The 18,793-nt window shown below is 41.8% G+C and overlaps 1 long non-coding RNA gene across 1 annotated transcript in view; it reads right to left on the bottom strand.

The window, feature by feature from the left end:
- Nucleotides 1–676: 676 nt before the first annotated feature.
- LOC310785530 overlaps nucleotides 677–18,793 on the bottom strand; it is a 20,497-nt gene continuing 2,380 nt past the window's right edge. The window contains exons 2-4 of the long non-coding RNA XR_014553182.1: nucleotides 11,323–11,355; nucleotides 5,868–5,912; nucleotides 677–3,894 (exon numbers count right to left, since the gene is read on the bottom strand). This is a non-coding gene — a long non-coding RNA (uncharacterized lncRNA). The remainder of the gene's footprint in view (nucleotides 3,895–5,867; nucleotides 5,913–11,322; nucleotides 11,356–18,793) is intronic.

The raw sequence follows: 18,793 nt of genomic DNA, 5'->3' as shown, positions 1-18,793 counted from the left end.
CAGGATGTAAATCAGGTAACCCTAAGAATGCAATCAGCGGCAATTGTACAATATAAAAAAAATATTAAATTGTTTTTCAATAAAAAGTCTCATAATAGATTGGATTTATATATTGCTTTAAGGCACCCAAAGCGCTTTAAATGGAAATAGTAAATGTACTGCATTTATATAGCGCTTTTATCCAAAGCGCTTTACAATGTGCCTACATTCACCCATTCACACACCGAAGGCGGCCAGCCAGGGACGTGCACAGAACATTAGAGGGGCAGGGGCTCAAATTCATAAAAGGGCACTACTACAATTTGAGGCAATTTGAAGGCCAATTTAGGGGTATAACTCATTTTAAATATTCCAATTTTAACCAGATTTAGAGGAATATCTAATTTTAGGATGAGACTTGTCACGGAAAAATAACTCACAAACTGAATAATATTAGTATATAAAAGTTGCATGCTGTTGCAATACTGTTGTGAAATCATTTAAGCATCAATATTTATTTGCTCCTTTTCTCCCTTTAGGAGATAGCAACACAGGCAGAAACATTGAACGATACTGAGTGAGGCTTGTAATATACCATGCATTTTAACCATAATTCTAAAAAGCAAGACAGAAGATTTAGATAAGGTGTATTAGAAAATTGTTTATTTTTTGCTGATTCAACAACACAACATCCCTTTCCAAATAGTGAAGGAGGAGATCAGAAAACCCGTCTGGAATAAGGTGCTTGAATTAAAAATAATATTAAAATAAATAAAAGAAAAGCTGGTTACTTTGTGTGGAAGGGGTCTGCAGTATTCTGTCACTGATGAAGCTCTAGAAGCAATTCAGCATTATTGTTACTCTACACAGCCTTGCCCTTATCAGGAGACACATTGACAAACAAATATTTTCAAGAGCAACAATTCTGCATTTGTTCCCTATATTTTGGTTATTTATTTATTGGGTGGTTTATTTATTTATTAATTAATTAATTCATTCATTCATTCATTCAAGTCGAACAAGAGCCACAACTACCCAGGCCAGTAGCCATAAATGAGGCTCACTCAAGCCTCGTCGTCACTGGCTAGTGGCTACGGAATACATATCGATATCAGACAAAGCCGAATTACAGTTGCAGTCATTTAACTCCGTTTTTGCTACATATACCACCATAAGATGTGATTTGCATCCCCTCCAGACCAGAGGCCTGCCCTCAGTGCCCTGGCACCTAGACACACACTTTAAAAGCATAAAAAAGCATCGAGGTGACTTCCATGTTTTGGGGGCTCATTCCTAGCACATGAAGGCTGTGTTTGGTGCTCTCTGGCGGGGTGTAAAACGGCAGTACAGGCTGCTCGCCTCGCTGCTGCATGCCTGTCTGTACCGCCGAAATTTCAACATGAAACAAATGGGTGGCTCTCTGTGTAATTCTTTGTTTTGACAAACATACATACCTGATTCACGTTGACTGACTGACTGATATTATATATCTGTGTCAGACTGTGTGCGCCAGTGCTGCTGCATGTCGTGGTTGCTGCTCTGTCTGGCTGAGTTCAGTGCGTCTCGCGGAGTTCAGTGCGCACTGCTGCTGGAGTGGGCGGGGACGGGCCACATGTGTTTTTGGGCTGCTGCCTGCTGCCTTCAGGGGCGGTTTAAAAAAACACTGCTCCATGCAGAAGCCTATTATAAATGGTGCATTCAAGGCCAAGAGAGTTCGGAAAAGGCATTTCTCTTTGAATGCTGCCTTCAGTGACGGCATGGAAAGGGCAACTCCATACAAAGCACCATTAGAAATGTATTCATGGTCAGAAAAGGGCACTTTTTACAGACTGAAAAAAAGGCAGGGGCTCAAGCCCCCTTTGATGTCTATGTGTGCACGTGCCTGCGGCCAGCTGCCACGCAGGGAGCTGGCACAGCCATCGGGAGCAATTCGGGGTTCAGTGTCTTGCCCAAGGACACTTCGACATGCGGACTGGAGGAGCTGGGGATCGAACCACCAACCTTCTGATTAGTGGACGACCCGCTAGATCTACCTCCTGAGCCACAGCCGCCCCTTTACATATCAGAGTGTGTGTGTGTGTGTGTGTGTGTGTGTGTGTGTGTGTGTGTGTGTATGGGGAACTCAACTCATCCACCACAGATGTGTAGCAGCCACCTGGGTGATGCACGGCAGCGAGAACACTCAGCACACATCAGCATCAGCATCACGGTGGAGAGTTGAGAACTGAATGAACCAATTAAGTAATGAGTGATGATTAGGTGGCCATGATGAAAGGAAGGCCTGTGTGGGAATTTAGCCAGGACACCGGGGTTACACTCCAAAGGGCACCGGGGTTACACCTCTACTCTTGCGAAGAGTGTTGATGGGGTCTTTAATGACCACAGAGAGTCAGGACCTCGGTTTAACGTCTCATCCGAAGGACGGTGCTCACTCACAGGACAGAGTAACTGTCTCTGCCCTGGGGCATTGGGGAGATTATTCATGAGACCAGAGGGAAGAGCACCTCCTACTGGTCTGACTACAGCCAGACCGGCTTAGCTTCCATAGCAAGCCAGTGATGTGACGCAGGAGCCAAGGTGCTGGAGTTACACTGTTTTTCTCAAGGCTCCAAATATTCTCTTTACACATTACCCACATGATAAGAAGGTTGCCTATTAGAATTATAACATAAGTGCAATATTAGCACAGCCTTTAAGAGCCCCATATTATAGGAAATCAAAATGTCCTCTATTTTGGGATCAAACATGTTAAAAAATGATGTTTCGGGAGATTAAACTCAAAGTTATTGCATTTAAAAAAACGCACCCTTTCTTTTACAGTCAGTTTCAGACTAACTCTGGTAAACACCTCACAATGGCTTATTGGTTGCTGCTGCTGTCGGCCAATCAAGGTCCAGTATTGTGAGGACTTGGGTCTTCTAATTTATCCTATTTAACTAAGTTAAACTTTCAACAAAATTGAATCATCATGGGACAAAGGAATACTGGGAGTTTTGGGGGAAACTGGCCAGTTGGTCAACTTGCCTGTACATAGACATAAAACAGCTCAGTGGCCTTGACATAAAACCAGCTCAGTGGCCTTGTGGTCTGAGTGTCCGCCCTGAGACTGGGAGGTCGTGAGTTCGATCCCCGGCCGAGTCATACCAAAGACTATAAAAATGGGACCCATTGCCTCCCTGCTTGACACTCAGCATCAAAGGGTTGGAATTGGGGGGTTAAATCACCATGTGATTCCCGAGCGCGGCGCACGCTGCCGCTCACCGCTCCCCCAGGGGATGGGTCAAATGCGGAGAACAAATTTCACACATTGTGTGACAATCAGTGGGACTTTACCTTTACCTTAACATGGACACCGAAATCAGCCCACTATATTAAGTGACTGTATGCTATTAGCATTATCCACACTTTTAATGCCAAATTAATATAATTTATTATTACATGGTCAATAAATATGAAGTATTGCTAATTCAAAACAGATGACTATTGCCAGGTTTATTTTTGGAACTATTTCAGGTGAGAAACCACATCCACTGAGCAGTGATTTAGAGCTGTACACAGTGAGTCTCCCATCAGCCACTACCTTCACTTCCTATGGAAACAGGGAAAGTAGTCCCTGCTACTTCAGTAGTATTTTACATCATTTTGTGTAAAAATCTCCTACATGAAGCTGGATAATTTTGGTGTCTATGTTCTCACACTGACCAACAGGCCAAATTCTCCCAAAGTCTTTACACTGAAGAACACTGCTTTCAATTCTAATATAGGCACAGGTCAGCAGCAGCACTGCTTGTTTTCAGATGGCTCAGCTCAGCTTGGTGTTCTCAGATGGAGATGATGTTATTTTGGAGACAGTTCAGACCATCTCCACCTTCACTGCTCCGTTCTGCTCGGGGTCAGACTGTGTGCCGCTGAGGCCTGCAAGTGGACAAAGGCATTATTTTCCACATACACACTGGAAAGATTAAAATAACTATCTGCCAACTATAAGAATGAGAAGTGTCCGTTTGTGAGTGAGTGAGCAGAGTGTAGAGAGCACCCGTGTGGATGACCTGACGGAGACAGATTTTTTAAATTTTTGTCCATCTGGCAGCGTCAGGTTATACCGGCTAAGGTTTCAGCTACAAAAACAAAATGCTATATTGATAGCTAATAATCATTATTGCACCAAGCAATGTAGTCCTTCACCATGACATTTAGCAGAATGTTGCTAAGCAACACACAGCAGTAATACTTAGTTCTCTCTTTGATTTGTCTCTCGTTTTCTCCACAATTGTACTTGGTCAATTCCCCCTGCTGTCCCGGACATTGCTCCACCCCCTCTGCCAATCTGGGGAGAGTTGTAGACTAGCACATGCTTCCTCCGATACATGTGCAGTCACCAGCCACTTCTTTTCACCTGACAGCGAGGTGTTTCACCGGCAGGACGTAGCACATGGGAGGATCACGCTACGTCTATCAAGTATCAATTTATCATTTGATCCGATGAAAAAAGCAGCTGTGAATGTTATGTGATCCAGTGGGATTTTTACCATTGGCCTACATAAAAACACCTCCTAAAATGTATTTGGCACTTGAGATGAGAGTTCATCATAAGCTTTCATGAGAAAATATTGTTATAGTTTTCTGAGACACTGCAATGATTCAGGTGGTTGGGAAGTAAATTAATACATGTATTCAGAATACAGTATTTAGAATACAAAATGTAAGTATTCTGTATTCAGTCCAGTTACATTTTAAATTGGTGGTATTCTGAATACAGCTACTTTCTTTAAAACAAAAAAGAATAATTGAAGGGGATACTTTTATTTGTTTTTATTTGCTCGGAAATTCATATGAAGCATGCAAATTGTCTGCGTGTGCAATGGAGCCTACCTCCCTCCCTTCAACCCTGCTGCTCTATCTGCCTGGCTCATTAAATTAAAGAAATAAAGTGATCAGATGCGTTGTCTCCATCTTTCTGCTCATGGCATGCTGTGTGCTTGGGTGCAGCTGATTTCTCTCTCTCTGTGTGTGTGTGTGTGTGTGTGTGTGTGTGTGTGTGTGTGTGTGTGTGTTTTAATCACGTCATGATCACTACAACATGCAGTGAGGTTCAAATTTAATAAATAGCTACATCTCTGACACCTTGTGACAACTAAAGCACAGCAAATAGCTCTTCCCTGCCAATTCTGAAACAACAGAGCTATGTTTATAGGGGGTAGCCTACATCAACTTAAACTGATCAAATTTGATGAAGATTGCAGAAACAGCAGCCGAAACATGTCAGGTACAAACATTGCCTAACTGGGCTTTATAGATAAACTATTCTATAACAAAAAAAAAAAAAAAAAAAATTAAGTGAGGGGGCAGAAAATTGAACTGTCTAAAAGTTGTGGAACTAGGTTTTTCTATGTTTCATAGCGTAGGCTATGCTATGCCATGCTGTGAGAAATATACAATATGTTGGTGCTGTATAAATAAAGGTTTTAATGAGGAAAAAACGCATTTGGTATTGTTTGGAAAATGTTGTATTTTTAATTACAATTAATCGATTGATTGATCATTAACGTTACCAATGATCGATTCCGGAATTCTTGGAAAATGGGCATCCCTATCCAAAAGTATTCCAAAGTATTCGAAATAGGTCACTTCATTTGAGTATTCTCATGGAATAGGTTAAAAACACATTTTAGGGCATGTATTCAGTATTCTGTAGTGGAATACATTTGAAAAGTAAGCCTCCAAACACTGCGGGGGTGAGTCATTACTTTATTCTGTATCATAAAGCAAATGGCTCCTGCTGTGGTTTGCTACAGGTTGGTGATTAACATAAACACTCTTACGGTGAATCATATCAGTAAAACTCCTGACATTAAATCATTCCATAGCAGAGAATTAAGAGTTCTCACCTGAGTCAGAGTGGCTGGAGGCATTGCTGGCATTGTCCTTTTCTCCTATGAAGAAACAATTTCACACTTATTAACAGTTGGACACATTTGCTCAGTGTTACACTTACAGGACTGAGCACAGAGCCTTTGTGTTCACTCACCTGCAAGTATCCTCAAGATATGAAGGTTTCTATTCTAAAATGCTACACAATTGTTTTCTAACTATCATATAAGCCAGCAGGGTCTCTATTGTCTCAGGAAACTCACTATGTTCCAGACAAGACCCTGATGACAATTTCTTACTGTTCTTTTGTTGAGTCTGTGCTCACTTTTGCTATTGATTTCAGTCTCTCAAGGTCAAAAACAGAAATGTACTAATAACTACAGCCCTAGATATACTCCCGAGTTGAGCCAAAGTCGTTCTGTTTAAATACTCGTTTCTGGAGTCGCAGGTGAGGACGTGTGAAGAGAGAGAGGGAGAGGGGGGAGAGGGAAGCAAACTGCAGATCTCAAAAGCAGGTGAACCACTGTGGGATTCGTGAGAATGTTGCTAAAAGGATGAGATCTATGAGTGTTTAAAGTGTAACTTACTCCCAAAACACTTTTTTTCAGCTTTTAACCAATATATATGACTTTGGGGTGTGTGAAGAATTCTGGTCAAAATTTCCACATTTGAGAAACTGTTGCCATTGTACCATTTGTATCATTTTCAGCCACATGAGTGCCCTCTATGGGTTGAACACTGCGTGTTTTTTTTGCCCTCAAATGAATGGGAGATTTGGTACAACCTGACGTCACGTTGTACCCAAAGACTATGGGATTTCAAGATAGTTACTCCCCTTCTCCCCCTGTACCCTTTCGGCTCCTCACAACTCCAAGCCTATTCCCATGATGTCACAAGCATTTTCCTACCAATATGGCACTACAATACACACAGCTCATTGGCTGTTTGTGTCACTTGACCTGTTAATTGATTACAATCGCCTGTTATTTTCCTACCAACTCCTATGTAACACAATACTATCAATAAACGCCACTATAATCATAAAAGGAAGGAAATGGCATTGTGTTGCTGTAAATCATTCCCAACCTTTTTCATACTAAGGAGCCCTAATTTAGTTCACATTGGGGCAATGGACCCCCATATGATGAGATTTGGTCTCTCAGATGCAAATCTGATTTTTTTTATTTTCTTTTATAGATATGATTTTGTCCAGAATTCCATATACTGTATATTAGGTTGAGAGATAACAAAGAATCCTGGAATCCTCTCAAGGACCACTGGTGGTCACCGGACCCCACATTGAGAACCACTCAACCACTTTCATTGTGCAGAGAGAAGAGAGAGGACTCTTCTGTGCCCCTTTTTACAAAAGCAGCCTACAGCCTAAATGTATTTTCCTGGTTCACTTTTGACGAGGAGAAGGCATGGTGAAGTGACTTATAGGCTACTGAGCTGCTGCTGCTGCACTGACGCTCTGCCCGCCTGTCTGTGACAAGCGGCTTGTCCGGTCGTATGCAGCGGTTTGCGCAAACAGATGCGGCATTCCCGCAATCCTGTACCCAATTTCAGACACTGATTGTGCAGAATTTTTTTGGCAGAAAAATCGCACACCAGCGATTTTTGTTTGCGTTTGTTTGTTGTTGTTTTGTGAGGGCGAGCGTCCTAGACGAACTGGCAGGAGGCAGGAGGCTGTTTCGCCTATGAGCCGCCGCCAGCCGGGGCCTGAGGAGGAGGGAGGGGGGAGGGGGAGAATGTTCCAATACCCCGCTGCAGCTCTGCTCTGCGCTCGAGAGGAAAACGCAGAGGTGGACTACACCTTTTGACAAGAATCACGAAAAAGGGAGAAACGAAAATTAAAATGGGACTTCATGGCGGTGTATATGACAAGTTGGACAAGGGAATAATGTAGAGAAATCTCCCATTGTGATTACATGAGCGTGTTGAGAGCGCGGGGTTTGTCCTGACTGTTGTGCTGTGCTGCGATAACGAGTCTCGCGTCACCAGGCTCTTTTAACGATACTTAGATAGACTACATACACATACTGTACATGGGAGACAATGGAGTCAATTTCTAGTTCGCCACTGAATGACCAAATTGATATAACTTTCAACCATTTTGAGCAACGCTGTTTCCATACAGGCCACCAGCGTTGGCTAGTTGTTGATATTTATAAAGATTTTGTAGCTCTCATAACTTTGTCTTGGGATGTTTTGGGGAAACTGCGCGGAAACTGTCATGGCGTCGATTTCCGGAAAAAAAATCCTGAGCTGGGCACAGCCAAAGGGTATAGTGAGACAAGAGGAGACGTCATTTCTTGGTTTTTCCCATAGGTTTTTTCAAATCAAGCAGCATGCCGTTTTGTTACATATCTGGGGGGTAAGTCCCCCTTTAACTAACTTCAGCGTGGTGTAAAACACCTCTCTTCAAATTCAGCATCTGTTGTGGTTTTCCAGACTCTGCGGACATCAAAAATTGGAGGTATGCGGTTGTCTGCAGAGAGCATGCACGCACACCCTCTGATGATGACATGTACGTCACGCGGACAATGGTGGACTCGTGGATCCGCAAAGTATAACTAGGGCTTAAGGTGGTTAATGTCTGTAACAAAATTACTGGCACTACTCAGGTAACTGTAGGATCTTTACAACAAACAAGCGCAAATCATTGCACCCGGCAGCCATGTTTGGAAAGTAGTTCCGGCTATCTCTTTTCCTTAAAAAAAAGAGCGATTCTCTGCATTTTGGATTAATATTTCATCTCGTGGTGAGCAGAGTTGGGGTCCGTTACTCAAAAAAGTAATATATTACACATTACACATTACTTTCAAAAAAAGTAATGCCTTACTTTACTTGATTACGCCCTGGAGAAAGTAATTCGTTACACTACTTTTACATTACTTTTGCGTAACATCGCCTGAGATGCATTGTCACGTAATTTGCCAGTTAACAATACAACATTAATCCTTACATATATGCCCATATATTAGCACAAATCTCTATCGTAATAAGGTAGGTTGCAAAACTTTTCCTGTCTGATGGTGGCTGTCCGTTCCCTGCCATCTGTATTTTGCTCAATATGTTTCTGAAAAATGGCGATTTCATTCTACTGTTGAAACTGGCAACATTTCCTCTATCATGTAGGAGGAGGCAACAAGCCTGTCCATCTCTGATTTTGATGTTACCTGGTGAAAAGAAAGCTTTTGCTGCTTGCTTGGGGTCGAGGCAGGCGACTCAGCTTGGGTCTGCAACCAGCTTTGTGTTAGCATGTTTCCACTGCAGATGCTTTGAGAGGTTTATGTCGTACCGTAGCTAGCTGCTTCTGTCCAGGGCGTTTGCAGTGTCGCATTCTTGTCCTTCCGCGCAACAAAAAGTTGTTGTAGAAGACAGCGCTTTTTGGCAGATTGCTGGCAGACTATTACGGAGCATACCGCACTGCACCCACTTCACTAGAACGCGTTGTATTTGCAAGGGGTATTTACAGACCCCATCGCTGTATGTGGGTTTCTCTTATGGTTTACGTTTACATTTAATTTAATTTAATTTTGTCCAATATTCAGATATTCCAGAATTGCATGTTGTGTTAACACATTCACTGCCAGCCGTTTCTTCAATACTGTAGGTAGCTTCTGCCAAGTGGTTTTTTTGAGGATTCTGGCTCATCTTTCAAGAACCGAGGATTATTTTCTGCTAGGATTTTGTGAATACAAAATATCTCAAAATAACTAATAGAATGTGTGCTTTCTCTGTCTAAAAGAGTTAGTTTGTAGAGTTAGTAGTTATGTAGACATTAGCAGTTGAATACAGCATGGTTTCAGCGTCTGAAAATTTAAGCTGAGATAAAAGGCTTTTTGTGAAATTCGATAGAACAGTCACTTTAACCATTTATTTTTCGCATCAGTAAGACGTCAGACATCTAAACAATAGTTTTGAACAGTAATTTACTCCATAACAGCAGGAAAAACCCTCTCCTTCAAACTCCTCCCTCCGTGGGCGTTCTCCTCCGCCCTCCTTGGCTGTGCAGCGGGTCTGTCACAAGTGAGTTTCTGCTGCTGCTGCTGCTGCCTGCCTGCTCGCTCTTTGGGCGAGTCTGGATGGGCTCGCTCGTTTCTTGGGGTTTCGGTTGAGAGCTTTGATGAAGCTTTTGCGATTCTGGGCTTATTTATGCTGCGTGTTTCAAAGTGTGCACCCAGTCTATTTTTGGAACCCCCCACCGTTGTGCGCCACCGTTGTGCGTCAGCGCGAAAGCGAAAGCGTTTTCGCCAATCCATTTTACAGTATGAGAATGGTTTCCTCGCGCTTTCCCCTGCAGTTTTGGCTCGGCTTTTTCTACTCTGGAGAGCACTGTCGCCACTTAGTGGGTCGGTGGAATGGGTTGTACACGTTCGGTGGCTTCCATATTTATATAGGAGATGTAAAAGGGTTAGATCCACGTCCCACCGTCAATTTTTTTTTTTTTTTTTTAAGACGAGATATCTCGTCAACGGCAGTCAACCGTTTTTTTTTTAAGACGAGATATCTCGTCCACGGCAGTGAACGTGTTAAAATACATATTATTTATATCTAACACTTTTTTAGCCTGGTTTAATTGTAAAACAGAGTGTAAAAAGTTATGCAAAGCCTTCTGGGAAATTTAACCCGTGGAAGAGGAAAGTAGGCGGAGTTCCCAGCATGCCCTGTACTGTGTTTTTGTGTCAATTGTTTGTTTGTCAATGTGTTTTGGAGGTTAAAATGATGTATTGTTCTACATGCATGATGTTAGTTATCTGATAAGTTATGTGTCGACTAATAGTGCTGTTCTGCATGTTAATACAAAGTTGAAATATTGGCACCATGATTGATTCTGCTGTGCAGTTAAATAACCCGTCTGATGGGACACAGGATCTGCTATTAAAACGGAGATCTTTTCTCTCTATAGACTACTTATCTTGCTAGTACGCAAGTAACGAGGTAAGCGTTTGATTAGTAACTGTAATGTGATTACTGCACTTAGGTACAGTAGTGCCTTACACTACTCATTACCGACAAAAGTAATGTGATTACAGTAACGCATTACCCCCAACACTGGTGGTGAGTACCCAAAGCACATGTATTTTGGCGCTGTGAGATGTGTGTTTTTGGTGATTTTGAACAGCTGTACCATTAGCCTCCATTCCATGGCGATACTAACTTGACTGTAGCTCACTGTAAACTGCGTGGACAGTGACGGTAAAGGCATTATGTATCATGGTTATGTATTATATGGGGGTTATGGCAAATGAGAGAAATTCACAAAAAGTTGGCGTATCCCTTTAGCTAAAATACAGAGGTTACAGCCTGTCAAAGTGTTCATTCCTCAGGCAAAAGCTTCAGGCACCAGTTATTCCGTAAAACGAGCATCAGTTATTTTAATCTCATGTTACTTCACATGCTGTAGTTATGAATGAATAGATAAAAATAGCAGTTAAAGTAGGACATAGGTAGAAATGCTGTTACCCATTAGTGGTTCCTTCTCGTCCTTTCCTTTCCCTGTGAATCAAACAAACAAACGTCAGTGCTTCGATTTTAGTCTATCTACACAGTGCAGTCCATAAGTATTTGATTTTACTCTATCTACACAGTGCAGTCCATAAGTATTTGATTTTACTCATCTACACAATGCAGTCCGTAAGTATTTGATTTGACTCATCTACACAGTGCAGTCCATAAGTATTTGATTTTACTCTATCTACACAGTGCAGTCCATAAGTATTTGATTTGACTCATCTACACAGTGCAGTCCATAAGTATTTGATTTTACTCATCTACACAGTGCAGTCCATAAGTATTTGATTTTACTCATCTACACAGTGCAGTCCATAAGTATTTGATTTTACTCTATCTACACAGTGCAGTCCATAAGTATTTGATTCTACACAGTGCAGTCCATAAGTATTTGATTTTACTCATCTACACAGTGCAGTCCATAAGTATTTGATTTTACTCTATCTACACAGTACAGTCCATAAGTATTTGATTTTACTCATCTACACAGTGCAGTCCATAAGTATTTGATTTTACTCATCTACACAGTGCAGTCCATAAGTATTTGATTTTAGTCTATATACACAGTGCAGTCCATAGGTATTTGATTTTACTCTATCTACACAGTGCAGTCCATAAGTATTTGATTTTAGTCTATCTACACAGTGCAGTCCATAAGTATTTGATTTTAGTCTATCTACACAGTGCAGTCCATAAGTATTTTATTTTAGTCTATCTACACAGTGCAGTCCATAAGCATTTGATTTTAGTCTATCTACACAGTGCAGTCAATAAGTATTTGATTTTAGTCTATCTACACAGTGCAGTCCATAAGTATTTGATTTTACTCATCTACACAGTGCAGTCCATAAGTATTTGATTTGACTCATCTACACAGTGCAGTCCATAAGTATTTGATTTGACTCTATCTACACAGTGTAGTCCATAAGTATTTGATTTTACTCTATCTACACAGTGTAGTCCATAAGTATTTGATTTGACTCATCTACACAGTGCAGTCCATACAGTAAGTATTTGATTTGACTCATCTACAATGCAGTCCATAAGTATTTGATTTTACTCATCTACACAGTGCAGTCCATAAGTATTTGATTTGACTCTATCTACACAGTGCAGTCCATAAGTATTTGATTTTAGTCTATCTACACAGTGCAGTCCATAAGTATTTGATTTGACTCTATCTACACAGTGCAGTCCATAAGTATTTGATTTTAGTCTATCTACACAGTGCAGTCCATAAGTATTTGAACAGTGGCATATTTTCTGTTGTTTTGGCTCGGTAATCCAGGACACTATTATTAAACAATGTCAGCTCATGACTGACAACTTTGAGTCTATTTACATTCATATCAGGTTCATGTCATCACCCTCTTAACACATTCACTGCCAACAACGTATGAACACGTTTTCAGAATCCAGCTGTTCCCTGCCAACAACGTGTTTACACGTTTTTGGCATCGATTTTTTTTTTTTGACGGTGGGTTGTGCATCTAAGCCTTTTACATCTCTTATATAATTATTGGAGCCACCGAACGTTTACAACCCATTCCACCGACCCACTAAGTGGCAACAGTGCTCTCCTGGCTAGAGAAAGGAAAGCATTTTTTTAACTTGTCACGCCATTCTCAGCCCAGCCATTCTCCTTTTCGCGCTGATTGCTGGCGATGCGGGATTGCAAATTTACATAATAGATTCAGCCGATCTACTATGATCGGGTGATAGATTACAGGTGGAGGAACACACTTTGAAACACGCAGCATAAATATGACCAGAATCGCAAAAGCTTCTCTCAACCAAAACTCCAAACGAGCGAGTCCATCCCGACTTCTTCAAACAGCGGCCGTGCAGACATGCAGGCACAGGAGAGCAGCAAAGCACTGACTGGTGACAAGCTTGTCCGCCCACGGAGGGAGGAGTTGAAGCAACTCGAGAGGGAGGGAGAGAGAGAGAGAGAGAGAGAGAGAGAGAGAGAGGGAGGGAGAGCGAGAGGGAGGGAGAGAGAGAGAGAGAGCGAGAGGGGGAGGGAGAGAGAGAGAGAGAGAGCCAAAAATGAATGGTTAAAGTGACTGTTCCATCCAATTTCACAAAAAGCCGTTTATCTCTGAATATTCTTTCTCACGCTAAAACCATGCTGTATTCAACTGCTAATGCTTACATAACTACTAACTCTACAAACTAACTCTTTTAGACAGAGAAAGTACACATTCTATTAGTACTTTTGAGATATTGTATGTTCACAAACTCCAAGCTGAAACGAATCCTCGGCTCTTATAAAATGAGCCATAATCCTCAAAAAACGGCTTGGCAGAAGCTACCTACAGCAAAAAAAAAACGTCTGGCAGTCAATGTGTTAAAATAATGACCTAAGTCACTTTTTCAAGTTTTTCAGAAAACATAAAAAACTGAACCAAATACAGAATATATGATATTTATTAATCATTCCACAATTTTTTTTTATGACAATAGATGACTACTGACATACAAATGACACTGTCAATTATGTAACATAAAACAATTAGATGACTGATTAGATGACTTAGGCCAATTTACGAACATGCCATTGTGACTTAGGCAAACAAAAAACTGACTTAGGCCTGACTTACAGTTGCATTTTATGTCAAGCGTGTGACTTAAGCCATTTTATTTTTCCTAAGTCACATTGTCTTGACTTAGGCACAAATAAAACGGCCTAAGTCACACGCTTGACATAGGCCATTGCACTACCAGGTAGGAACAGCATGATCTTTTCAAATAAGGACTTAGGACATTTTACCAGAGGTGGCCAGCATCATGAAGAGATGATTTAGGCAAAAATATCATTTTCCTCAAAAAGTGACTTAGGCCATTATTTTAAGAGGGTGACAATGTGTAGGAAGTGATTAAAGCCCTTTGTATATATAATGCCCAATTTTAAAGGAGCAAAAGTAATTAACACAAAGTTAACTATAGTTATGTAATTGTAATATTTGGTTGCACATCTTTTCCGATTAGTGACTGGCTGAAGTCTGAAACCCACAGACTTCAGATGATACTCTGCCAGCTCTATACTGCAGCCATCTTGTTTCTGGGGCTTTTTGCCTTCATTCAGCTCTTCAGAAAGCTAAAAGCTCATTCTCATTGTGCTCTGGTGATCGACTTGGCCAGTCAAGATCTCTATTTTTGGGATCATTGTCCTGTTGCTGCCACCAGCACTGACATCAACAACAAGAATTTTGTGGAAGCAAAACTCCTGCTTGAGAGTCTGCCGTCTAACTTCCTGTGGGACACGTGACCAAAGGTGATGAACCGACCGACCGACAATACCATCCACTAATAAACACAAGTGTGCCAGGTTCAGTGGAGTCATACATGTCCAAGTCATAACACCACCTCCACCATGTTTGACAGATGAGGTGGTATGCATGGATCATGAGCTGTTCCTTTTTGCTCCACATGTTCCGCTCTCCATCACTCTGGTACTGGTTGATCTTTGTCTCATCCGTCTGCCATCATCTGCCACAGGTTTTTCCATCTAGCCTACTTTTTTGCAAACTGTAACCTAGCCATTCTATCCTTGAGGCTTACCAGGGGACACATCTACTCATAGACCTACAAGCTGGAGTGTTCTTGATCTGTTCATCAGTTGAAAAGGGGGTTTATTCTGTCATCCACTACACTGCTCTTCTGTGGTCTACCAGGTTGTTTACAATTGCTGAACTCACCAGTGTGTTCTTGCTTCTTAACAATGTCCCAAACATGGCGTGTCCCAGTGGCTCACCTGGTAGAACGTGTACCACATAAGGCTTAGTCCGCGCGGCTGACCTGTGTTCCAATCAGACCTGCGGTCCTTTGCCGCATGTCATCCCCTCTCTCTCTCTCTCTCCCCACCTTTCCTGTCTGCCTACTGTCGTATGAAGGCAAAGAATGCCACAGAAAATTATCAAAAAACAACAAAAACAAAAAGTCCCACACAGTTCACTTCAACACACTTAGGTCCAGATCTACTAACATGTCACAATCTGAGGCATGGCACAAAAGCAACTGCAGGTAAAATAAGTACTGCCAGTGCAAACTATTTAACTTAACTATGGCATGCAAATGAGCGCACATCATTAAGTAGATTTGTGACTGCGCAAATATGTGCTTACAGTGCACAGCCTGTAGCCAGTAAACTGGTTGACTTGACTAATGCCAAGATCAGACTACATGCTATTTTTTGTATTTCACAATGTCACCATGTCAGACGAGCAAATCATTCTGCCATACACTTGACCAGCAGACTGGCAGCACAGTCTGATCCCGATCAGGACTGTTAACTCTGATGCAGAACATCGGGAACGACCCGCACGCCACAAGCAGTGAAAAACAAAGTAATAAATGATAACCTCACGGAGTGAAAGCATGACCGACAGCACACGGGCAGTCAAGACAGACAGCACAGTGCCACAACGCAAAGTGAGAAATAGCCTATAAGTTACAAAATCTATTAACAGCTGGTGTAGCCTACAATATAATACAGTAGATTGTGTAGCCTATATTTCCTCTCACTTTCCCTCCATGCTCTGCTCTCTCATCAGGCAGAGTGGGTTGCAATGGTTACGGGGTGGGGACACTCTGTGTTTCTGCCTCAGAAGACACACTTCAAGATTAAGTTAAAGGAACTTGTCATAATAGTTGTCCAACTAGGTGAGAAAACACCAAAAACACTGGCAGGTCTTTTCATCAGGGTTTCATGAGGCGTCCCAAATACGCCTCATGAAATATTTTATTTTTCAGTTTTTTTTTAATAAAACACGGACAAAATGAGGAAAAAAAAGACACAGGAAAAGAAAAAAAAAATGCATACATACATCTTCGACATTCAATATTACTTTCCCCCCCGTCTCTTCTTTACACACAGATTAACATGTAACCCCACCTCCCACACACACACACACACACACACACACACACACACACACACACACACACACACACACACACACACACACACACAGGAATTAAATGGGGGGGGGGGGGGGGGGGGGCAGGTGATAAGGGAAAGAAAAAAAGAAAAAGAAAATAAAAAAAATAAGAAAAAATAAACCATAACCAAAAAAAAGAAAGGATCGGTGAGTTCCACCTGCTGCTCAGCTGGAAGCCTCTGAAGGCTATTTACATGTGAAAGAAAGGGTTCCATCTATCAGTACATTTTCCAACAGCACCTTTTAGTGAGAACTTAATTTTTTCTAGTTTAAGGAAACTCATCGTGTCCTCTAACCATGAATGATGATGGGGGACCGGTGATTTCCAAGATAGTAAGATTCTCCTTCGTGCGAGGAGGGAGGAAAAGGTGATCACTGTATGTCTAGGTGTCTGGTGCGCAAATTTAAATAATACCAGGAACGCCAAAAATAGCAATCAGCTGCAGCTCGATTCCTAAGATGTCAGATAGGGTTTTAGAGAATATGTCCCAAAATGAACATAAATTGGGACAGAAATAGAACATATGACTAAAGCTGTGTTCACACCGAGATATTTATTTTTCTCCCTGTCGCTCGATTCAACCCTTTGGAATCGCTCTGTCGCTGTGTTTAAATCACTCGTCAACAGGCACAAGAATTGACGGACATCTGGCTAACGTTAGACAGGAGGAAAACACAATGTCATGATGTTTGTCCACTACGAACCACCGTAGTTGTTTACAAACTAAGCCTATCAGCGTGCTCCTAACGCGAGCTCAGTGATGGGCAAGCTACTTGGAAAATGTAGTAAGCTAAGCTATCAGTTACTCTCGATTAAATATAGCTAAACTACATTGAAGCTATCCCCAGAGAAATGTAGCAAGCTAAGCTACGAGCAACATGGCAAAAGCAGCTTGCTACATCAAAGCTAGCCTACTTTTTTTTCTCACATTGAATCAACTTCATGTCAAAGAACAACTTTCCACCAAACAAATAGGCACTTGTTGTCCGCCATAATGGAACTGGAAGTGCTTTATTGGCTACACAGGCACACTTGACATGCAATGTCTCCTCCTGTTTAATCCAAACCCCAGCAGAAATCTCCACTGCATGCTTTGCTCATGGATTTTCTCTGGCAAGTAGCTTGTAGCTTTTGCGGGAAGCTACAAGCTACTTGGGTCTATAAATGGCTTAGCTACTGAAAAAGCTACTTGGTTCAAAAGTAGTGAAGCTACCACCAAGCTACTGAGAAATGTAGTTAAGCTATGTAGCTTCGCTACTTGTAGCAAGCTACTGCCCAACACTGCGCGAGCTTCCGTATCTCTGCCAGTAGTGCAGACTTCACTTCATGTCAGTCTGTCAATGCGATTTGTTGCCACACTAATAAACCAGCGGTTTGTTGCAAGCCAGTGTGATCCTTGACTCAGACGGCAGCCAATCAGCATTGAGCAGCAAGCAACTTTTGCCAGCGTCATTTCGCTCGAGTTGGGATATTTCATCTCGGGCGACGAGCAAATTTTCTCTGTCGCTCGGACGCCCAGCGATTTTTCTCCCGGGCGAATATACGCTCAAAATGCTCGTTTGCATTGACTTTGTATGTAAACTCGATGCCAGCGAAAAACTTTAATAGGTCGGTGTGAACGCACGTTTAGGTTGGCAGGGGCGTGGCTACATCTGTCACATCTGTTATCTACATTGGGATAGATTTGTGATAGTCTGGCTTTAGAATAATGGAGCCTGTGCAGCACCTTGAGTTGTATGAGACCCAGCCGAGCACATGGTGTTGTAACCCAATCAACTGCTCCAGCTCACCAATCATCAGATAAGGGACTGTTCATTATTTATGAGAGGGGGGGTATGGTGCAGAAAGGGGGAGGGGTATCAAATATTTTTTTGAGTACTGGGGATGGACTTGTGTTTTTTATTTTGGCTTTAGGGAGGGTTATACAACTTTCATTTTTTGTATTTTGTATATATTTTTAAATGCGTTTTTTCGTTCCAAAATTCGTGTTTACTCCCCTATTTATATCTATGGTTTACCTGTATGGTGACTGGACTCCGCTCCAGACCGCTCGCCGCTCGATACAGATTTCACCCGCTTGCACTCACCACTCCGCTCAAAAGAATAAAAGAGATAAAAAGGCCAGGGTGTTTTAATTTGCGTTTAAACGCCTGGGCAATGGGCATTGCTCACTACAAATAACATGAGCTCAGCGGAGTCGGCTGCATGCTCGTTTCTCTTCCTTCTCGTCGCAGCAGCTGGCAAGAAAATAGTGGGCGTGTAGCTACACGAAGTAGGCTAGTCTTATTGGAAGCTGGAGCGGACATCACAGTGCATCAGTGTCACTCATCCAAATAACGTTAAATCTGCAAGGGATATATATAGCACCTGGATTACATACATGTTTCACATAGGGTTGTGTTTTGATTTTTATTGTTTTATTTTGTCCAATATTGAAAGGTTCTACAATTGCATGTTGTGCTAACATAAACATTATTTA

The sequence above is a fragment of the Poromitra crassiceps genome, assembly GCF_964638095.1.
Source record: "Poromitra crassiceps genome assembly, chromosome: 11".
Classification (NCBI taxonomy): Eukaryota; Metazoa; Chordata; class Actinopteri; order Beryciformes; family Melamphaidae; genus Poromitra; species Poromitra crassiceps.
The sequence above is the reverse complement of the archived record's forward strand: the minus strand, read 5'-3'. Positions and strand labels throughout refer to the sequence as shown.